The sequence below is a fragment of the Podarcis erhardii genome (assembly GCF_964252035.2).
Source record: "Podarcis erhardii genome assembly, chromosome: W".
Lineage (NCBI taxonomy): Eukaryota > Metazoa > Chordata > Lepidosauria > Squamata > Lacertidae > Podarcis > Podarcis erhardii.
Genome location: NC_138506.1, coordinates 8213122 through 8234444, shown reverse-complemented (window position 1 = coordinate 8234444; position 21323 = coordinate 8213122). Strand labels below are relative to the sequence as shown.

At 46.1% G+C, this 21323-nt stretch overlaps 1 pseudogene across 1 annotated transcript in view; it reads left to right on the top strand.

The window, feature by feature from the left end:
• Positions 1-1173: 1173 nt before the first annotated feature.
• Positions 1174-21323, top strand: part of LOC309333189 (E3 ubiquitin-protein ligase LRSAM1-like) — a 106131-nt pseudogene continuing 85981 nt past the window's right edge. The window contains exons 1-2 of the transcript XR_014161633.1: positions 1174-1198; positions 1304-1480. The product of XR_014161633.1 is annotated as an E3 ubiquitin-protein ligase LRSAM1-like (transcript). The remainder of the gene's footprint in view (positions 1199-1303; positions 1481-21323) is intronic.

The following is a 21323-nucleotide window of genomic DNA, read 5'->3' as shown; positions in this document are numbered from 1 at the left end:
GGGCCCCCACAATTCCAGATCTCTCCAGGTTCAATCTTCAACAACAACGGCTTATGCTCCTGTGGGGCCTCAGGCTTCTCCATTTGTATTGCTTGAAGTTCAACAACAATTTCCTCCCCTGTCTTCTGCATTTGCACTTGCTCCATCAAATCAGGTTCTTGAGTTGGCTCCTGAGTAATTCCTGTATAAATCTTCACTGTTTGTCCAAAATTTTTAACTGCAACAGTCATCAAATCCATCTTCTCATGCAACTGTTCTAACAGGGCGCTCGTCTTGCAAAGAGCAAGCACCAAAGTTTCTTCCAGACACATTTTTGTTCAAGGTCACAGTCTGTTCCCAGGATCCTAATCACCACAGCTGGAAAAACCCCAGATCTACTCCAGCAACAATTTAACAAACTCCCTCTAGAGGAGGCAGTTTCTATTTGTATCCATCTTAAAAGCAAATCCAACAAAAGAAAGTTACTTTCACTTTTCGAATTTTTAATTCCTTTTAAATGCAAAGGGCAACATTGAAGATAATTTATATCTCTTCTTTAGCTGTCTGTCAAAAGATGTTTCTTTCACGGTCAATGAACTTCACCAAAAGTCTCTGTCTCTGACACACCGTTCCCAGGTTTGAGACGGTGGAAATTTATCTTTCTTTACTCTCTCTCCTGCAGGTATAAACAGTCAAATTTCCCCTCTTTACTCCTGCTTCAAAGAGGGGTTTGGATGGTTAAAACAGGAGGAGTTTTAGATCCTTATGAACAGCTTTTCAGACTTTAGCTTGCACAATTTTTGCTTCGGATTATTTACAAAAACGGAAGGCGGACTTCCTGTTTAGAGCCTTCCCGCTTGAGTGCCAAATTAAAATGTTTCTTAGCCCAATTTTCCGTTCTACTCACGGGTACTTGTTTTAGAGTCCAATTGTCCACAGGAAAAAGTCAGTGCTCTCCGGCAATGGCTGTGCGGCTTCACTCCGTAAAAATAGCGGTCGATTCAAGACACCGCACCACTCACCCCCACGTCGCTTCGGACCCCCCAAAAAGGGGGCTCCTGGTGTCAGCCGAATCCCACGTTCCCAGGCTTCCTCCGCCTGGGATTTTTAAGGGGTCTCCGCCTTCGCTGCGGCGGCAAGACCCGATTTTCGCGGAGCGGGTTCCTCTGGATCAGAGGAATTCCGCCATTGCCGATGGCGCTAACCCGGAAGTCCGAGGGTAGGTCCTCTTCCACTAGGCCTAAACGCTCTGCCCCACAGCGGGTAGAGATAGATGTTCCTAGTGTATTTCAGGATCCCTCCTCTCAAATTGCGCCCTCTGAAGGCAGTTCAGCTTCATCCTTGGAGGAGGAGGAGGCCCAGCTGCAGTCTGAAGCTTCCGTAAACACAGGACAGGCCCCACACGCCACCGAACAACAGGGAGGAAAAAGGAAGGCGAAGAAAAAACACACATCAAAGAAGACCAAGAAGAGCAAGCGTTCCGACACCGAGGAGGAATCAGGTACTTCCTCTTCAGATTCTGATAGTGATGCCCCCCTGGAGGCTTAATGGAGTCTTGGGAAAGATATTTCTGGGGTCCCCTTGTGGATGCACGAGAGTAGGGCTAATTCCCACCGTAAAACATTCAATGGGACCCTGGAATGGAAGGGAGGTGCGCTGGTGGAGGATGTAAAAACATCCACTAACCTTTCCACCAATTTTATTTTGGGTAACCACTTGTCCAAAAGGAAAAGGGCAAGGATCCGACTTCTGGGTTGGCGCCTCCAGCAAATGGCGGATTCCCTCTGAGCTCCGGAGGGATCTGCTCCACGGGATCGGGTTCTGCCGCTGCAGCAAAGCGGGGACCCCTGAGAATCACAGGCGGGTGAAGCCTGTGAGCGTGGGGACTCAGCGGGCACCATTTGTGCCCCCCCGAACCGTGAAAGAGCCTTTTTAAAGGCTTCGGAACGGATCGGAGTGAGTGGCGCGGTGCTGAGAGTCGACTGCTTCTTTCGTGGAGTGAAGCTGTGCAGCTGTGGTCGGAGAGCGCTGACTTTTTCCTGAACAATTGGACTTTAAAGCATCTACCCGTGAGTAGGTTTATTGAACTAATTGGAGGAACAAATTGGATAAATTCGGCACCGAAAAGGGAAAGTATAAACAGGAAGTCTGCCTTCCCTGCTTGTAGATAGATCAAAGCAAAGAGACTTTAAAGTGGAAACCTTGAAAGACTTCTTTGTAAAGGCTTAAAATCCAAGTTTGCAGTTTGCAGGAGCGGAGGGGGAAAGATTTAAACCTTTATACCTGCATGAGAAGGGGGAAAGAAAGTTACTCCCGTTGCCTCAAAACCCTGGGAACGGACTGCCTTTAAATAGGGAGCCGATCTGTGGGAAGCCTGCCTCAAACTAGAGTGAAAGTTAAAGACTTTTAAACCAGCTCTGTGAGAGAGATACAGTGTTTCTGGACTTCTTCTGATTCTAAAGTAACTTTCTTAGGATTTTAAAGTAACTTTCAGGGATTTTGAAACTGTGGCATTGATGTCCCCCTAGAGGAACATTGACATTGTTGCAATAACAACTACGCCACTGGAAAATTCCTCTCCAAAACAAATCTCTCAGGCGTGGGATTGACCTTGGACTTTTATGAGAGGGTTATGGCAGATGGGAAAGGAAAACTAGAACCAGCACATAACACTAGGTCTGGCAAAACATACCGGGCTGATACCTCACATCAGCGAAGGCCCTCAACATCTGGAGTACCAGGAGGAGCAGCTGCTACGCAGACTAAACCAAAAACTATGTCATCTGAAGATGTATTGGCCCAGGCACTTAGTAAAATTAATGACTCTTTGGAAAATTTAGCAAAACAGGTAGCAGAAACGAATAAACAAGTGGCTGAGACAAATAAACAGGTGGCTGAGGCATCAGCAAAAATTGACTTGAACACTACAAGTATTAATGATCTGGGAAAGAAAGTGAACTCTAATACACAGTCTATTGAAAAATTAATTGAGGAATCGGCCACGACTCGAAAAGTAGCTGAGGAAGCAAAAGAAATTGCATCTGCCGCCCAGGAGAAGATACTACCTGCATATAAGAAACTGGAGGACCACGACCTGACATTGTCCATGATAGAACTACAAGGGAAGGAGAAGAATTTGAGAATCAGAGCGGTACCTGAAAGTGAGAAGGAGAACCTGGCGGACTTTCTTACAAAGGAATTTACAGACTTTTGGCAAAAGGACTTGGGGAAGGAAGAATTTAAGATAGTGAGTGCATTCAGAATCGGGAAACGACAGAGGTAAGAGACTGCTTGATCACTTTTCGAACAAAAGAAGAAAGAGACAAAATCTTAAATCTGCACTACCAAAGAACCCTGGAAATTGAAGATTCATTAGTGGAGATCTTCAAGGACATCCCAAAACATATTTTGGACATAAGGACCTACTACAGAGATCTTGTCGTCTTGTTGAGGAGAAATAAGATACCCTTCAGGTGGGAATTTCCCCAAGGCCTATCTTTTAAATACAAAGAAAGGAAAATAAGAATAAGAACGGTGAATGATAAAGACAAGTTTTTGAAAGACTACGAAGAACACCTACAGAAAGAAGCGGAATCAGGAGAAGAGCGAAAAACACTGGAAAAAGGAATCTTGGGCATAGCAAATCTACCATTTGGACTCCCCAGTCCAGAGAAAGAGACACCACCGACAGAAAAAGAACAGCTACTCGGAGCAGTTGGAGGTAAAGCGAAGTAACCCCATCATGGCTCTGCAACTTCTAAGTTGGAATTGTAATAGACTTAATTCCCCTCGTAAGAGAAAAAGTGTGTTTCATATATTAAAAAAAGAACAATTGGATTTGATCTGCCTACAAGAAACACATGTAATGAGGCTACACAGGAAATTACTTATTAATAAGAGATTGGGACAAGAGTTTATTTCATCTGACAAAGTTAAAAAAGAGGAGTAGTGATATATGCAAAGGAGAGACTTTTACCGAAATTAATTTTTAAAGATGAGCAAGGAAGATACCTGGCAATTGAAATTCAATTTCAAGGAGAGAAATTTTTGATAGTAGGAATTTATGCACCAAACGAGGGGAAATCTGAATTTTTTAAGAAGTTGCATGAGATTTTACTGGACCATCTAGATGATAACCTGATTCTGATGGGGGACATGAATGGAGTAGTATCTACAAACATGGACAAAGCACAAAGACAGGTAGTCACCAAAGATGGTAGACTACCAAAAACTTTTTTTGAAATGACTGACAATATGGATTTGGTGGACATTTGGAGAACAAAGAACCCTCTGGGAAGAGAGGGAACCTTCTTTTCTGAAGCTAAGTTGACATGGACTAGAATTGACCAAATATGGGTAACTAGAGGAATGGCACCAAAGATAAAAAAAGTGGAAATCTCCCCCAAAACTTGCTCCGACCATAATGCTGTAAGGATGGAAATGAAACAAATAGCAACTGGCTCCTTCAGATGGAGGATGAATGACACCCTATTTAGAGACGAAGAAGTGTATAAAAAGGCCCAAAAAACCTTGAGAGACTATTTTGAAATAAATATGAATACTGAGGTTGAAAAAAGAGTAATCTGGGATGCTAGTAAAGCTGTTATGAGAGGGTTTCTGATACAACAGAATGCAATCAAGAAAAGAAGTCAAAATGAAAGGAAAGACAAAATTCTGGAGAAAATAAAAGAAGGGGAGAAGAAATTGAGAGCAAAACCAAAGTCGCAGGAGATTTTGAGAGAAATAAGATTATATCAAACACAATATATGGAATTGATGAATCAAGAAATAGAATGGAAAATCAAACAAATGAGACAAAAGACATTTGAATCAGCGAACAAATGCGGGAAACTCTTGCCTTGCCAAATGAGAAAAAGACAAAAATTAAACACTATTACAAATCTCGAAGTGGAAGGAAAAAACATACATAACCCAACTGAGATCAGAAACTGTTTCCAGAAGTACTTTAAACAATTATACTCACAAGGACCACAGAAAGAAATGGATATAGAACAATTTTTAAAGACAAATGGATTACAAAAAATCTCTCAAGAAAGTAAACTGATGTTGAACTATAAAATATCAGAACAGGAAGTAGAAGGTGCCATTCAAAATATGCAATTGGGCAAGTCTCCAGGACCGGATGGGCTGACTTCCAGGTATTACAAATCTTTGAAGGAGTACTTATTACAACCTTTGAAGGAAGTCTGCAATGAAATTTTGGAAGGGAAAAGGGCGCCAGAGTCGTTGAAAGAGGCATATATCACACTTATACCGAAAACAGAGACTGAAAAGACTCAACTTAAGAACTACCACCCCATATTGTTATTAAATGTGGATTACAAAATCTTTGCTGACATTTTGGCTAAAAGATTGAAAAAAGTATTGATGGAAGAGATTCATAAAGACCAAGCGGGCTTTCTCCCGGGAAGACATTTGTCTGACAATTTGAGGAATATAATTGATATTTTGGAAAAACTAGAAGTGAATATAAACACTAAAGCAGTTCTGATATTTGTGGACGCAGAGAAAGCTTTTGACAACATTTCTTGGAGTTTTATGAAAAAGAATCTACAGGGGATGGGGGTAGGGCAAGGTTTTGAAAATGGTATAGGTGCAATATACTCTGAACAGAAAGCAAAATTAATTGTGAATAATGTGGTTACGGAAGAATTTAAGATAGAAAAAGGGACACGACAGGGGTGCCCAATTTCCCCATTGCTTTTTATTTCGGTTCTGGAGGTCCTGCTGAATATGATTAGAAGAGACCAGTTGGTTAAAGATATACAGGTCGGAGCTAAACAGTACAAACTGAGAGCTTTTGCAGATGACTTAGTTTTGACGTTACAGGAGCCAGAATCTAGTACTAAAAGGGTTTTAGACTTAATTCAAGAATTTGGTCAAGTGGCAGGATTTAAATTGAACAAGTTAAAAACTAAGGTTTTAGAGAAAAATTTAACATTAATTGAAAAAGAAAGGTTTCAGAATGAGACAGGTTTGACTCTGGTTAAGAAACTGAAATATTTGGGGATTAATATGACATCAAAAAATGTGAATTTATTTAAAGATAATTATGAAAAAGGTTGGATGGAAGTGAAAAAAGATCTAGAAATTTGGTCAAAATTGAAGCTTTCCTTGTTGGGTCGAATCGCAGTTATAAAAATGAATGTATTGCCTAGAATGTTGTTTCTGTTTCAAACATTGCAAATTGTGGACAAGATGGACTGTTTCAAGAAGTGGCAGAAAGATATTTCTAGATTTGTCTGGCAGGGCAAGAAGCCCAGAATAAAATTTAAGATATTAACTGATGTAAAGGAAAGGGGGGGATTTGCCCTGCCGGACTTTAAACTTTACTACGAATCAGCAGCATTTTGCTGGTTGAAAGACTGGCTGCTTCTTGAGAACACAGACATTTTGGACTTAGAAGGATTTAATAATGCTTTTGGATGGCATGCATATTTGTGGTACGACAAGGTTAAAGTACACAAAGGGTTTAAAAATCATATTGTCAGGAAAGCATTGTTTAATGTTTGGATAAGATACAAAGACTTATTGGAAAATAAAACCCCAAGGTGGTTGTCACCAATGGAAGCGAAAGCCTTTAAAAGACTTAATATGGAGTCCAAATGGCCAAAATATTGGGAAATTCTGGAACAAGAGGGAGATAAATTGAAATTGCAGAGTTTTGAGAAACTAAAAAACAAAGTGCGAGACTGGCTTCATTATTATCAGATAATGGAGGCTTACAAATTGGACAAGAAAATTGGATTCCAGGTGGAAAAATCGAAATTAGAAACAGAATTGTTAGAACCTAAAACTAAGGTTTTGTCAAAGATGTATAACTTGCTGCTGAAATGGAACACTCAGGATGAAACGGTGAAGTCTGTTATGATTAAATGGGCATAGGATGTTGGACATAATATTATGTTTGCTGACTGGGAACAGTTATGGACCACCGGTATGAAATTTACGGCATGTAATGTCTTAAGAGAGAATATTATGAAAATGATTTACAGGTGGTACATGACCCCAGTCAAGCTTGCAAAAATTTACCATTTGCCCGATAATAAATGCTGGAAATGTAAAGAGACTGAAGGTACATTCTTTCACCTTTGGTGGACGTGCCCAAGGATTAAGGCTTTCTGGGAAATGATTTATAATGAAATGAAAAAGGTATTTAAATATACCTTCTTGAAGAAACCAGAGGCCTTTCTCCTAGGCATGGTTGGCCAATTGGTGTTAAAGAAGGACAGAACTTTTTTTATGTATGCGACAACAGCAGCAAGAATACTTATTGCAAAATATTGGAAGACACAAGATCTACCCACGCTGGAAGAATGGCAGATGAAGATGATAGACTATATGGGATTGGCAGAAATGACCAGCAGAATCCGAGACCAGGGAAGAGAGTCAGCGGAAGAAGACTGGAAGAAGTTTAAAGATTATTTGCAGAAATATTGTAAAATCAATGAATATTAGAATGATGTTGGACAGAAATTAAGTGGATTCCAGCTGTAATGCCTTAAGAGATATGGAAAATAAGGTTTTGAAATAAGCAAAAACTAATGGTGAGGATTTGCTGAATTAATAATTTGAATTGGAATATAAGAAAGGGAGGTATGAGGAGGTCTGGAAAATAAGTTAAAAGAAAATAAGGAAAGGGAAATTCTATGTGTTTTTTAGTTGTCTTTATTTTTCTGTTTTTGTATTTCTGTATTTTTGTTGTTTCTTTTCTTTTTGTTTTATAATGTATTATTCTGGAAAATTTCAATAAATATCTTATAAAAAAAAAGGAAAAGGGCAAGGATCCTTAATGGGGACTACATAGACATATTCACCCTACTACCACCAGCTAAGGTGTCAAGAAAGGGGGAAAAGAATCGGGCTTACGGTAGGCATAAGTATAGGACGCCACGGGCTGAACGCAACTTTGAGAACTGGCTCGATAGGTTTCAGGTTTACATGGCGGTAGTTTGTGCGTGTTATCCCAAACACAGTATGCATCTCGTGGCCTACATGGTTCACGTTAGGAGGGCCTTTGCCCTGGCGGGGGAGGAGGCGGCCTTAACGTATGATGAAGATTTTCACAGAAATACTTCTTTACTGCCCACTACCTGATGGGATCTGCGGGATCAGAACTATTGGATGGAGCACGTGGGCCCTTACATGGAAAAGAAGCCACAGGACCCTCAAAAATCTGGGAAGGTCAAGCCAAAAAGGCGTCGGCAATGCTGGGAATATAAAAGAGGCACATGCTTACGGCCAACTTGTAAGTACATGCACGAGTGCGAGAAATGTCTGGGTAACCACCCGGCCTCAGCATGCTTCAAAGGTAAGCAGCCCTTTCTGGGTGGCAGGGGGCACTTCCACCAAGGTAACCGTGGTGCCCCCAGTCCCTCCCAGGGCGCAGCCAGAAACCGTTATTAATACTAATCTCAGTCTGGCCTTCTCTCCAATTAAACATCATCCATTAAAAGCCCTCCTTAACTTATACCCAAATAGGCAAGCTAGGTACCTTTGGGAGGGGTTTTCCCTAGGCTTCAGAATCCCTGTCTCAGTCACACCCAACTCCGGAAACCCACCTAATCAGAAATCAGTAAAAGACATGCCAGAAGTTGCTAGAAAGAAAACACACAAGGAAATTGCTGCTGGTAGAGTAGCTGGCCCCTTCATGGTGCCTCCTTTTGAGGGTTTACATATTTCACCATTAGGTATCGTTCCCAAGAAGGCCCCGATGAATACCGTATGATACACAACCTTTCCTATCCTAAGGGGAGTTCAGTTAATGATTCAATTCCGCAAGAGCTATGCTCTGTTAAGTATGCCTCCTTTGACCAAGCGGTAAAGCTTATTCGCAAATACGGGAGGGGAGCTATGCTAGCAAAGTGTGACAGTCACAACCATGACATACTTAGGCATTGAACTTGATACTATCACCCAAACATCTCGCTTACCCAGGGAGAAGCTGGCTGCACTTCAGGAGTTCATCTTACAGCTGCTGCCCCTTAGGAAGGTTACCCTCAGACAAATCAAGTCACTCCTAGGTCACCTTAACTTCGCTTGCCGGGTTGTAGCCCCGGGCCGCCCCTTTTGTGGGCGTTTGGCGAGATTGTCAGCAGGTTTACGCTCTCCCCATCACAGGGTCCTCCTATCGAAAGCAGTTAAGTCTGATCTGGAGGTATGGCTGGAGTTTCTGCACACATACAACAGCATTTCATTATGGCCGGACAACCTGTCACTCCAGGCCAACTTTCAAGTTCAATCGGACGCAGCGGGTTCTCTTGGCTTCGGGGTTTATTTCAGGGGACAGTGGTGTGCGCAACTGTGGCCTTCTTCCTGGCAGGCAAACCTATTACATGTGACCTTACCTTTCTGGAGTTTTTCCCAATAGTGGTGGCGGTGCATTTGTGGGCAGAGGAGTTCAAGGACCACCGGGTGTGCTTCTGGACAGACAACCAGGCCGTGGTTTCCATACTTGCTAGGCAATCCTCGCGTTCACCAAGGGTGGCAGCTCTACTGAGATCATTTGTCCTTTTGTGCCTAAAATTAAATATTTATTTCTCGGCCAAGTTTGTACCAGGAATTAATAATGATATCGCAGATGCTCTATCTCGCTTCTAGATGGATCGCTTCCGCTCGTTGGCGCCGGATGCACAGCAATTGCCTCAACCATTTCCGGAACACCTTTGGAGCCTTGGGAGCGAGACGTCCTAAAGGGAGTATTAGCATCAGTTGCCCCGTTAACGCTTAGATCCTATAAGAAAGCTTGGGCTGATTTATTGGCATTCCGTATTAAATTAGGCATTGTTACTCAGGACACCCCCCCCCCAAAAAGCAGAAGTGCTGAAATATTTAGTGCATTTGCGTGAAATGGGCCGTGCACCTAAGGCCCTTAACATTCAGTCTTCAGATTTCTTTCTTCTGTAAGGCCCTGGTAGATCTTTGCGCCGACTTTATAGTACGGAAGGTGCTGGAGGGCTGGTGCAGGCTCCAGCCTCCCAGCGCAGATGGTAGGAGACCCATAACATTCGACATCCTGGGCCAAATTCATAAAAAACTAAGGTCTGTTTGTTGGTCTAAGTACAAAGCATGCCTATTTTCTGCAGCGTACTCTGTCGCCTTTTTCGCCGCCTTACTGAAGGATGTGACATTATCGCCTTCAGACCTACTTCTCCATATATCTCGCTCAGACTTAGTTCTCCATATCCGTAGCTCCAAAACTGATCAACTAGGTAAAGGGGCCCTAATTCGTCTTATAGCAACTCAAAAGAAGGGGCCACGCCCAGTAAAGGACACAAGGCAATTCTTATATTTGAGACCAAATGCCCCTGGCCCCTTCTTCATACATGAGGACGGCTCCCGCCTTACAAGGCATCAGTTTACGCGCGTCATGCGCAAGGCAATTGCTGCATGCAGCTTTCCCCCTGCGGAATTTGTGGCTCATTCATTTCGGATTGGGGCAGCCACTACAGCGGTACACTTAGGCCTCCCGGCCGAAAAGATAAAAAATATAGGGTGGTGGAAATCAGACGCCTTTAAAGGGTATGTTCGGTGATCCTTTAGGATGATATTCAACCCCCTCCTGATTCCTCCTTGTTATGCTCTTTTCCTTTTAGGTGGTGGGGCTGTGCGTGTCTGGATCATTGGCCATAATATTGTGCACTGGGCCAGAATTCAAGCTGTTAACCAGGGGCAAGGAGGAGTGCTAGAATTGCCAAAGAATGTAGAACTATAGTTGATTAGGACCAATGCCTAGGCCAATACCACTCATCACCTGTAACCAATAAAGTTGTGGCCAATTTTTGCCCATTAACCTTAATTATGGTGTCTCGTGTCATTATTTCTTCTGGTGGGAGGTGGGAACTCGCCACGCAAATGATCCACAGTCTGGCACCATCAACATTGGCATGTCCGCTGGGGTGAGCTCACTGCGGACGTGTTGGTACGCTTGGGGGATTATGGCTGCCCTATGTCAAGCCCCCCTTTGATAGTCCTTCTTCCAAGGTGCAAAACAAAAGTGGAACAGTACAGATCCGATGTACAGCTGAATTTCTATGAATTAATAACAGAAACACTACAGAGGTAGAGACACTTTCACTCAAAGAGGAAACATTCTGATACATTATGACAAGATTAGTCACAGTCAATTAAACCCGGATACATTGTATTAGTGGCTGTCAAAGTCATTGAGAGGGGTAGACATCGGCCCTGCAGTACCTGCTTGGCTGCCATAAGGGGCGCTGTTCGGTTACATTCATTAGCTGGAGCGCAGCGGTTCATTTGAATAGGGAACCGGTCTACCCAGTTTGAGAATAGGGAACGGGTTCCGTGTGGGGGTAGACTTATGTTTAGGTGCTTCCTTATTTACAGAAGCCCTTTCAAATAAAAGTTTACCAATGGGAGTTGTGCGTGTGGGTCATGCTTGTATAACTAGATGGTTGGGGGAGGGGAAATTCCTGCAACACTAGCAACACCGTGGGACAAAAACATGGTTCCAAACCATGGATCTTCAGGGATTTTGCATTGGACCACCCCATAAAAGGTAAAGGTAAAGGGACCCCTGACCCGCAATATTGGCCGAGGGAGCCGGTGTACAGTTTCTGGGTCATGTGGCCAGCATGACTAAGCTGCTTCTGGCAAACTAGAGCAGTGCACGGAAACGTCGTTTACCTTCCTGCCGGAGCAGTACCTATTGATCTACTTGCACTTTTGATGTGCTTTCGAACTCCTAGGTTGGCAGGAGCAGGGACCAAGCAACGGGAGCTCACCCCGTCGCAGGGATTCGAACCGCCAACCTTCTGGTCGGCAAGTCCTAGGCTCTGTGCTTTAACCCACAGCGCCACCCGCGTCCCTTTTTGGACCACCCCATACTCACCGTCAAATCACATGTCATGTCCATGGGCACAACGTGCACACTAAAAAAGCAGTATCCACGGCTTCCTGGCAACACCGTGGGCCAAAAACGTGGTCTCGAACCATGAATCCTTATGGATCCTCAGGGATTTTGCATTGGACTACCCCTAACTCACCGTCAAATCACACATCATGGCCATGGGCACAGCCTGCACCCAAAAAAACAACCCATGGATCCACAGCTTCCTGGCAACACCGTGGGCAAAAAACGTGGTTTCGAAGCACGGATCTTCATGGATCCTCAAGGTTTTCACTTTGGTCCACCCCAAACACACCGTGAAATCACAAGTCATGTCCATGGGCACAGCCTGCACACACACAAAAATGGGTCCATGGCATCCTGGCAACACTGTGGGCCAAAAACATGGTTTCAAAGCACGGATCATCATGGATCCTCAGGGTTTTCGCATTGGCCTGCACTACAAAAAACACGGGTCTACAGCTTCCTGGCAAAACCGTGGCCCACAAACTGCATGTGAGAATGTGTGTGGAAGCTCTCACACACAGCAGGAGTTAGTTGCCTTTATTGTACTGGGAGTGGAAGGATTACAGGCATATTTTGGTCCAGTGGGTACCAGTGGCTAACCCCTTTCTTATACAAATGTCCCAGCTTGTGTAACTGAGGTGCCACAACAGGGCAGGGAATGTGGAACCTCGGGTCCAGGGGCCAAATACTGTCCTCTAGGTGTCTGTATGGCCCTCTGCACTCATCCCAGGCACATACCCCTTAAACCAGGCCTCTCTGCACCACCCCCACCCCCTGGCCAATTTTATGTCATGGAGGTTCGCAAGTGGTACTGTATTTTTCGCTCCATAGGGCGCACCTGACCATAAGGCGCACCTAGTTTTTAGAGGAGGAAAACATGAAAAAAAATATTCTGAATCAAATGTTGTACTAAACTATTTAAAGCAGCAAAGCGGGTGGCTCCTGTCCGCTTTGCTGCTTTAAAGCAAGCCTCAGAGGAGGGAAGGAAGGGGAACCATAGCTTATCTAAGTCCAGTTAATAATGCTGAGCCTGATTTTATATGCATCTCAAAGCCCTTGACATATATACATTATAATAAGAAGCCGAGATAGGCCTCCTGCATAGGAGGAGGGGAGGAGAAGAGAGGGAGCCATCATAGCTCAATAGGGAGAGCATGGAGAAGATTCCAAGTTCAGTCCTTGAAAGCTTCTCCAGGTAGGATTGAAGGTGTGTCTCCTGAAACCCAGGTGAGCCTCTGCCCATCAGTGAAGACAAAACTGAGCTAAATGGGCTCAGGGGTCCTGACGTGGTACAGGGAAGGTCCCTCTGTTCCTGTTTAAATTAGCCCTTTCTTCAGAACTATGGGGACTACAATCTTAGTTTGTTTTTAAAGGGAACAGCTGTAACCTCAGTGGCTTTGCATGCAGAACACCACACGTTCAATCCCCAGCCTCTCCAGGCCTGAAACTCTGGCAAACTGCTACCAGTCAGTGTTGACATTACTAAGCTAGATGGAGTAGTGGATACGACTCCTTATAAGGCAGCTTCCTAGGTTCCTATTAATGCTTCAGATCTGGGTGTGAGGCTTGCTGTCACGTTTAGTGTGGCGAGGATGGTTCTTTGCACATCTGGAAGATGACTGTGCCACCTCCCATCACCCTCTTGAAGGTGCTTTTACAGCTCAGGGAAAAGGGCAGGCAGCCACAGCATGTGTAGACTGTAGCATCCTGAATTAAGGGAGGGATTCCCCTTGCAGCCAAAGGGTTGTTTGAGGCCACCACGAAAGAGCTGATCTTAAGCTTGAAACCAGGACTTGCTCTTTAACCGTGCTGCTCCTCCAGTTGCCAATGCCATCCATGTAACCTTGTGTGAATATCAAGTTTGGGTTGTGTCCAGGAACCTGGGAGGATTTCTTTCACATGAATGCATGTTTTCATCTTTAAATAAACAGCCCATGCAAGTTTCCAGCTCTTATGGCCATGCCTGGCTGGGCTGTCTCAGTGGAAATCTGGGGAGGCTGAGGTGGACTTTCCAGTGGTCAAAGTCTTCCTGCCCAGCATCTAATTCCTGCCCTCTTTCCCCACTGAACCCCCGAACCCTGCTTCAAAGCAAGCCACGGAGGGGATTCCCTCCGCTTTGAAGCAGGAAAGTGGGAGAGGAGCTGCTTACACGGGTGTAAGCTGCTCCCCTCCCACTTTCCTGCTTCAAAGGGAGCCCGGGAGGAGGGAATCCGCTGCAGCCTCGAGCAGCAAGAAGGATCCATGGGTCCCCTCCTTCCCTCCTCCATGGTTGCTTTGAAGCAGGAAAGTGGGAGAGGAGCTGCTTACACGGGTGTAAGCGGCTTCCCTCCCACTTTGCTGCTTCAAAGCGAGCCACGGAGGAGGGAGGGACCAACGGAATCCCCTTCCCTCCCTGCTCCCCGGCTCAGCTCAGCAGCCACGGCTCTTGCTGGGTTTACAATGTGCCGGAAGGAGGGACAGACGGCAGTCCCTCCTCCCGCCTCCCTGTAAACCCAGCCAGAGCCACAGACACACTCTATGCAGCTCTTGCTTTAAAGGGAGAGCTGTGCAGAGCTTGTCAGCAGCAGCGGCTCTTGCTGGCTTCGCTCCATAAGACGCACAGACATTTCCCCTTACTTTTTAAGGGGGGGAAAGTGCATCCAATGGTGCGAAACAACAGAATGGGAAGAACCAGAGATCTGTTCAAGAAAATTGGAGATATGAAAGGAACATTTCGTACAAAGATTACCATAATAAAGGACAAAAGTGGTAAGGACCTAACAGAAGCAGAAGACATCAAGAAGAGGTGGCAAGAATACACAGAGGAATTATACCAGAAAGATATGGATGGCTCGTACACCCCAGGTAGTGTGGTTGCTGACCTTGAGCCAGACATCCTGGATGGTTTTGAGTGGGTGCCCATTCGGGAGTTCTAGCACCACTTCTATGGCTATAGCTGCTTTGGGAGGGTCAGGCTGGGGCACTTCTATTCTGAATCACCACAATATGCTGACCTGAAGGAAGTCTTCAGCGAGAAGGAGGCGGATAGGCTACCCCCCCCACAGGCCCTTTGACTGCCAAATCAACTTACTCCCAGATGCTCAGCTGCCGGTGGGTAAGCTGTATGCCATGTCTGATCAGGAGATGCAAGAGTTGCGACAATTTATTGACAAGAACCTGAAGAGGGGGTTCATAAGAGAATCAAAGGCGGTGGGGGGCAGTCCGGTGTTCTTTGTGGACAAAAAAGACACTAATCAGACTTCCGGGGTAATGTTTAATGTTTGGATAACATATAAGGATTTGCTTGAAAATAAAACTCCAAGGTGGTTGTCACCAATGGAAGCTAAGGCTCTGAAAAACCCCAATATGGAGGCAAATTGGCTGAAATATTGGGAAATTTTGGAACAAGAAGGAGATAGATTAAAACTGCAGAGTTTTGACAAACTAAAAAACAAAGTACGAGATTGGCTTCATTATTATCAAATAAGGGAGGCTTATAATTTGGATAAGAAAAATGGTTTTCAGGTGGAAAAATCAAAATTGGAAACAGAATTGTTAGATCCTAAAACTAAGAATTTGTCAAGAATGTATAACTTGCTGTTGAAATGGAATACACAGGATGAAATGGTTAAATCTGTCATGATTAAATGGACACAAGATGTTGGACATAATATTATGATGGCTGACTGGGAAAAGTTATGGACCACAGGTATGAAGTTTACGGCATGTAATGCCTTAAGAGAGAATATAATGAAAATGATTTACAGGTGGTACTTGACACCAGTCAAGCTTGCAAAAAATTATCATTTGCCCGATAATAAATGTTGGAAATGTAAAGAGATTGAAGGTACATTCTTTCACCTTTGGTGGACATGCCCAAAGATTAAGACCTTTAGGGAAATGATCTATAATGAAATGAAAAAGGTATTTAAATATACCTTCCAGAAGAAACCAGAGGCCTTTCTCTTGGGCATGGTCGGCCAATTGGTGCGAAAGGAGGATAGAACTTTTTTTATGTACGCTACAACAGCAGCAAGAATACTCATCGCAAAGTATTGGAAAACACAAGATCTACCCACTCGGGAAGAATGGCAGATGAAGATGATGGACTATATGGAACTGGCTGAGATGATTGGCAGAATCTGAGACCAAGGAGAAGAGTCGGTGGAAGAAGAGTGGAAGAAATTTAAAGCTTATCTTCAGAAATATTGCAAAATTAAGGAATGTTAGAAAGATGTTGGGGAAAAAAACTATGTGGTTTTAGCAGAAAAGATATAAAGGATTAAGTAAAAATGATTTGGTGAAAGAGAGAATGTAAAATTATAGTATATTAAGATAAACTATTAGGATAAAAACAAAGTTGGAAGGATTTGCTGGAATATCTAATTGAATTAGAATACAAAAATGGGAGGCGTGAGGAGGTCAAGGAAATAAGTGAATGTAAGTAAGTGATTTAAAGGTTTGACTTGTTTCTTATTTCTTATTTCTTTTTTCTGTTTTTTGATGATGTTTTTCTATATGTATGGTTTTTCTTTTTCTTCTTTGATTGTTATATTTTTTTCCCCTATTTTTTTCTGTAACCTTTAAAATCTTAATAAAAATTTATATAAAAAACAACAACAAAAAAGACACTAATCAGCCCAGACTTGTAGTGGATTACTGGGCCGTCAACCTGGTGTCCGAACCCGTGACTTTCCCGATGCCCAGAATTGGACATTTTAACGCGGGTAAGGCAGGGGAAAAATTTTACCAAGCTGGACCTCAGAGGAGTGTACAATTTGATTAGGATGAGGGAGGGGGTCGAATGGAAAACCACCATGTTCACCCCCCTGGGGGCTTTTGAATACTTGGTCATGCCATTTGGATTACAATCGGGCTCCGCCTGCTTTCAAGCTTTCATGCACCACGTGTTGGGGTTCCTGCTGTACAAGAACTGCGTAGGCTTTTTGGATGACGTCTTAATCTATTCGGACAATGAGAAGCAACATGTCAAAGACGTCAGGGAAGTGTTACAGAGACTGCAGAAGCACCAGTTGTGGGTCAAGCTGGAAAAATGTCAATTTCACGCCAGAGAGGTCGAGTTTCTGGGGTACAAGTTGTCAGACAAGGGCCTAGCTATGGACCCAAGCAAGGTGCAGGCAGTGCTGGAATGGAAGGCCCCCCAAACCCGGAAGGATGTGCAGAGGTTCCTAGGGTTCAGCAACTTCTACAGGAAGTTCATCAAGAACTTCGCCCACTTGACAGCGCCTATCACAGATTGCCTGAGTAGCAAAAAGAAGTTCGCCTGGACAGAAAGTGCCCAGCAATCCTTTGAAAGACTGAAGAAGGCGTTCGCTTTGGAAGAGCAGCTCCTGCACGTTGATTTGGAGAAGCCCATGAGGCTAGAGACCGACGCGTTAGACCGGGCCATTGGAGCGGTGCTTTTGCAGCCAGGGGCCAAGAAGGGCTTGAAGCCGTGTGCCTTTTTCTCGAGGAAGCTGAGCAAGTCGGAGCAAAACTATACGGTGTATGACCATGAACTGCTTGCGATCTATGCGGCGTTTCGCCGATGGAGGCATCTGTTAATAGGGGCGCAGCACAAGATCCAGGTTTGTACAGATCACAAGAACTTGGAATACTGGAGGACCGCACGAGTACTCAACCAGAGACAGATTCAATGGGCACAGGAGTTCTCCAAGTTTTCCTTCGAGATACGATACGTGCCGGGAGAGGAAAACGTAAGAGCAGATGTACTCTCCCGGAAGCCGAAGTACATGGAAGGAGAGGGACCACCGGAGATCCGACACATGTTCCCCGAGAACCGATGGGTGTGGGGGGGAGCGTTGGTTGGGAAACGAGAACTGGCCGGCTTTACTAGAAACGACGAGTTCGCTCAAACTAAAATCAGGGAACTCCGGGACGGAAGGGAAAACCACGGAGGGTTTGAGGAAAAGGAAGGGCTACTGTACTATAAGGGGGCGCTGTATGTACCGGGGGAGACCTTGAGGGGGAAGGTACTCAAACAGCTCCACGACAACCCAACAGCTGGGCACTTTGGACAGCACAAAACCATGCTGCTTGTCACCAGGCAGTTCTGGTGGCCAAAGGTGAGGGAAGACATACGAGAATATGTACGAGGGTGCGACCGATGCCAGAGGGCAAAGGGGGAGAGGGCAGCCCCCGCAGGGTTGCTGGAACCCTTACCCATGCCAGGAAGACCCTGGGAGGTGGTGTCCATTGATTTTATGACAGATTTGCCCAAGTCAAAGGGGAAGACAGCAGTCATGGTAGTAGTCGATCTACTGACAAAGATGTGCCATTTCATAGCTTGCTTACATGCGGTGACGGCAGAGGAGACAGCCAGGTTGTTTGTGGATCACATCTTCCGGCTGCATGGGGCTCCTTCAAGGGTCATCTCAGATCGCGGGAAACAATTTACTTCCAGGTTCTGGAGGAAGCTCATGAGCTTGCTGCAGGTCGAGGTGGGCTTCTCGACGGCGAGACACCCGGAAACCAACGGGCAAGCGGAAAGAGCGAACAGTATACTCCAGCAATACCTACGCTGCTACGTCGGCGAGAGACAGAAAGATTGGGTAGAGAAACTCGCGCTGGCGGAATTTGCGTACAATAACGCTGAACATGTGTCCACGGGAATGAGCCCGTTCATGGCCAATTATGGGTGTCACCCCAGGGCCTTCCCGGGGAGGGGGGAGGAAGGGTGGAGTGTACCTGCGGCTGAGCAGTTTGTGGAAGAAATGGAGGCCTTGCACCAGCAACTCAAGATGAACTTGGAGCGGGCCAAGGAAGTTTACAAGAGGCAGGCAGACAAGCACCGTCGGGAGGGGGAGGCCATACGGGTGGGAGACCGAGTGTGGTTGTCAACCCAAGGGTTACCCCTAAAGGGAGGGTGCAAGAAGTTGCAGCCAAGGCGGCTGGGACCTTTTGAGGTAACATAGCAGGTGAACCCTGTGGCATTTAAGCTCAAGTTGCCTGAAAGCATGAAGATACATCCAGTGTTCCATAGGTCCCTACTCTCACCGTGCAGGGAGGGGCGGGAATTTCCGGGGCGGGAGGGAGGAGTCACCTCCCACCCGCGGGTAGAGGAGAGGGAACACCACAACCAAGCCACGGAAATACTCGATTCAAGGTGGCGAGGGCTCCAGTTGGAGTACTTGGTAGCTTGGGAGGGAGAACCCAGGTCAGAGAACACGTGGGTTCCCGCTGAGGCTATTGATGACGGGTATTTGGTGGAAGAGTTCCACAGCCTGTTCCCAGATAAACCAAAACCACTAGCGAGATTCTGGGAGGAAGAATTTGGAACTACAGACGACGAAGAGGACTTTGTGGGTTTTCCTGCCTCCGAAGAGGAGGGAGGGGAGGTGTCAGAGGGAGAAGAATCAGACTGGGAGGCCCACCCCGCGGGAAGAGATCGGAGCGGGTGTGAAGCGGGTTTTGAATCCTCCGAGGAGGGCGACAGCTCTTTCCATGGATTCCCTGCATCGTCGGCCGAGGAAAGGGAGGAGGTTGGATCAGAAGGTTGGGCCGGGGGTGGAGGGGGTCCTGGGGGGAAGGTGGATGTCAGGGAACTGCCATCAGAGCTGGAGGCGGAGGGAAGGCTCCAGAGGGATGCCGGAGAGGGTCCCAGTAGGGAGAGAGGCAGCCCATCTGCTGGGGAAGGAAATCAGCGCAACACCAGTGGAGAAGGGGGGCAGAGAGGGGATTTGGAGAGGAGGCTCCAAGACTCTCGCCAGAAACCAGCGGGGAGAGCACGGGTCCTCCGCTGCCCACTCCCTCCCTGCGCAGAAGACTTCCGCGCAGGGAGAGTAGGAGGAGACTTGGCGTCAAAGAACTTCTTTGCTGGAAGAGATTCAAAAAACGCCCACTGACGGATTCTGCCAGCGACTGAGACAGCCATGAAGTGAAGGGCTGTCCAGACAGGAAGGGTTCAACCAGACAACCAAGCCAAGAGTGGCGGCAACTTACGCATAAGCAACCCCTAGAACCATTACATACCGCATTGCCACATTCCTTCTAGCACAGCACAGCACCCCCAGCTCAACGATTGGCTGGAGCCCCACTAAACTACTAATAGGCCAGCACCTCGCAATCAGACTGGACCGCCTTCACCCGGACAGAGCTCAGGAGGATGTAGTGGGCGGGGGTAGGCAGGAAACCCCGGACCTTTGTGGCCCAGGACCCAGTGTACGCAAAGAATTGTGGGGCAGGCCCAGCATGGGTACCCGCCACAGTCACCAGGGTCACTGGCCCCGTGTCGTACGAGGTGCTAACGGATGGGGGGCAATGCTGGCGCCGCCACTGCGACCAGCTACAGCGACGATTCCTGGGAGAAAACCAGGAGGAGGACAGGTCAGAGGAGTCCCAAGGGAACAGTGGGGAAGTGAGGCCCGTAGAGCAGGAGGGGCCAGCAGGGGAGGCAGAATCAGTAAATACAGAGAGGACCCACGAGGCCGAAAGGACACCGGAACCAGAGCAATGACTGAGCGAGCCGGTTGTGCCAGACCAAACGGTCCCATCACAGCCAGCATCCTCGGAACATGAGCCAGAACCCGAACCCCTGACCAGGGAACACCCCAGGCCGCAATGCACATGTAGGCAGCCGGCGTACCTTGAGGACTATGAATGCAATCTCCCGGGCAGGACTGGAACTTAGAGGGGAGGGGTGTTATGTACTGAGTTGAATAGGATCCAAAAGGCAGCAGTCTGATTGGTCCTAGAACAATAGGATTCAGAATGCAGCAGTCTGATTGGTACTAGAACAATGCAGCAGTATGATTGGCCTGCAGGAGCCACCCAATTCAGCTGCAGGTGGAAGTGAATCCACAACCTGATTGGCCTACAGGAGAATCCCGGAATTAGCCGATCACCTGTGGCCCATTTTTTAAATAATGTATATAAAGCAGATATTTTAGTGAAACTTTCATTCCTCCTCACCCCTATGAGCTGAATAAAGGGCATGAAATCCACACTCGACTCCGAGTATATTTCAGTAAAGGACATGTTTTCAGTGTGTTAGTACAGGCTTTGTCCAATGGGCATTGTTGCCCTGCAGTTCTCATCAGCCCCAGCCAGCATGGCAGTGCTGGCCATGACTGATGGGAGTTGTAGTCCAAAATACCCAGAGAGCATTAGGTTGACAAAGTCCATGTTGACACACAGGCCAATATCATAAAATTAGGTGGTGGCATCTCTATGCATCAGACTCTTCCTGTGTCCTCCCCTGTTAAACTATTTATGAGGCTGGAGAACCCTCTTGTCCACGCAGAGCAAGAAATGGCTGGTGGTCTCAAACAACAGGCAAAGCCTCATATGTCCATAGGCAGAAATGGGGCCCTTTGAGTCCTAGCCAATGTGCTTCGAATGTGTAGCGATTCCCTCTCCCTGTTGTGTTTTAACTTTCCTCAAACACCCTGGAGGGTTTTTCTGGGAGCAAAAGCAATCCAAGCCTATACAGTGTCTTACTGGCAAG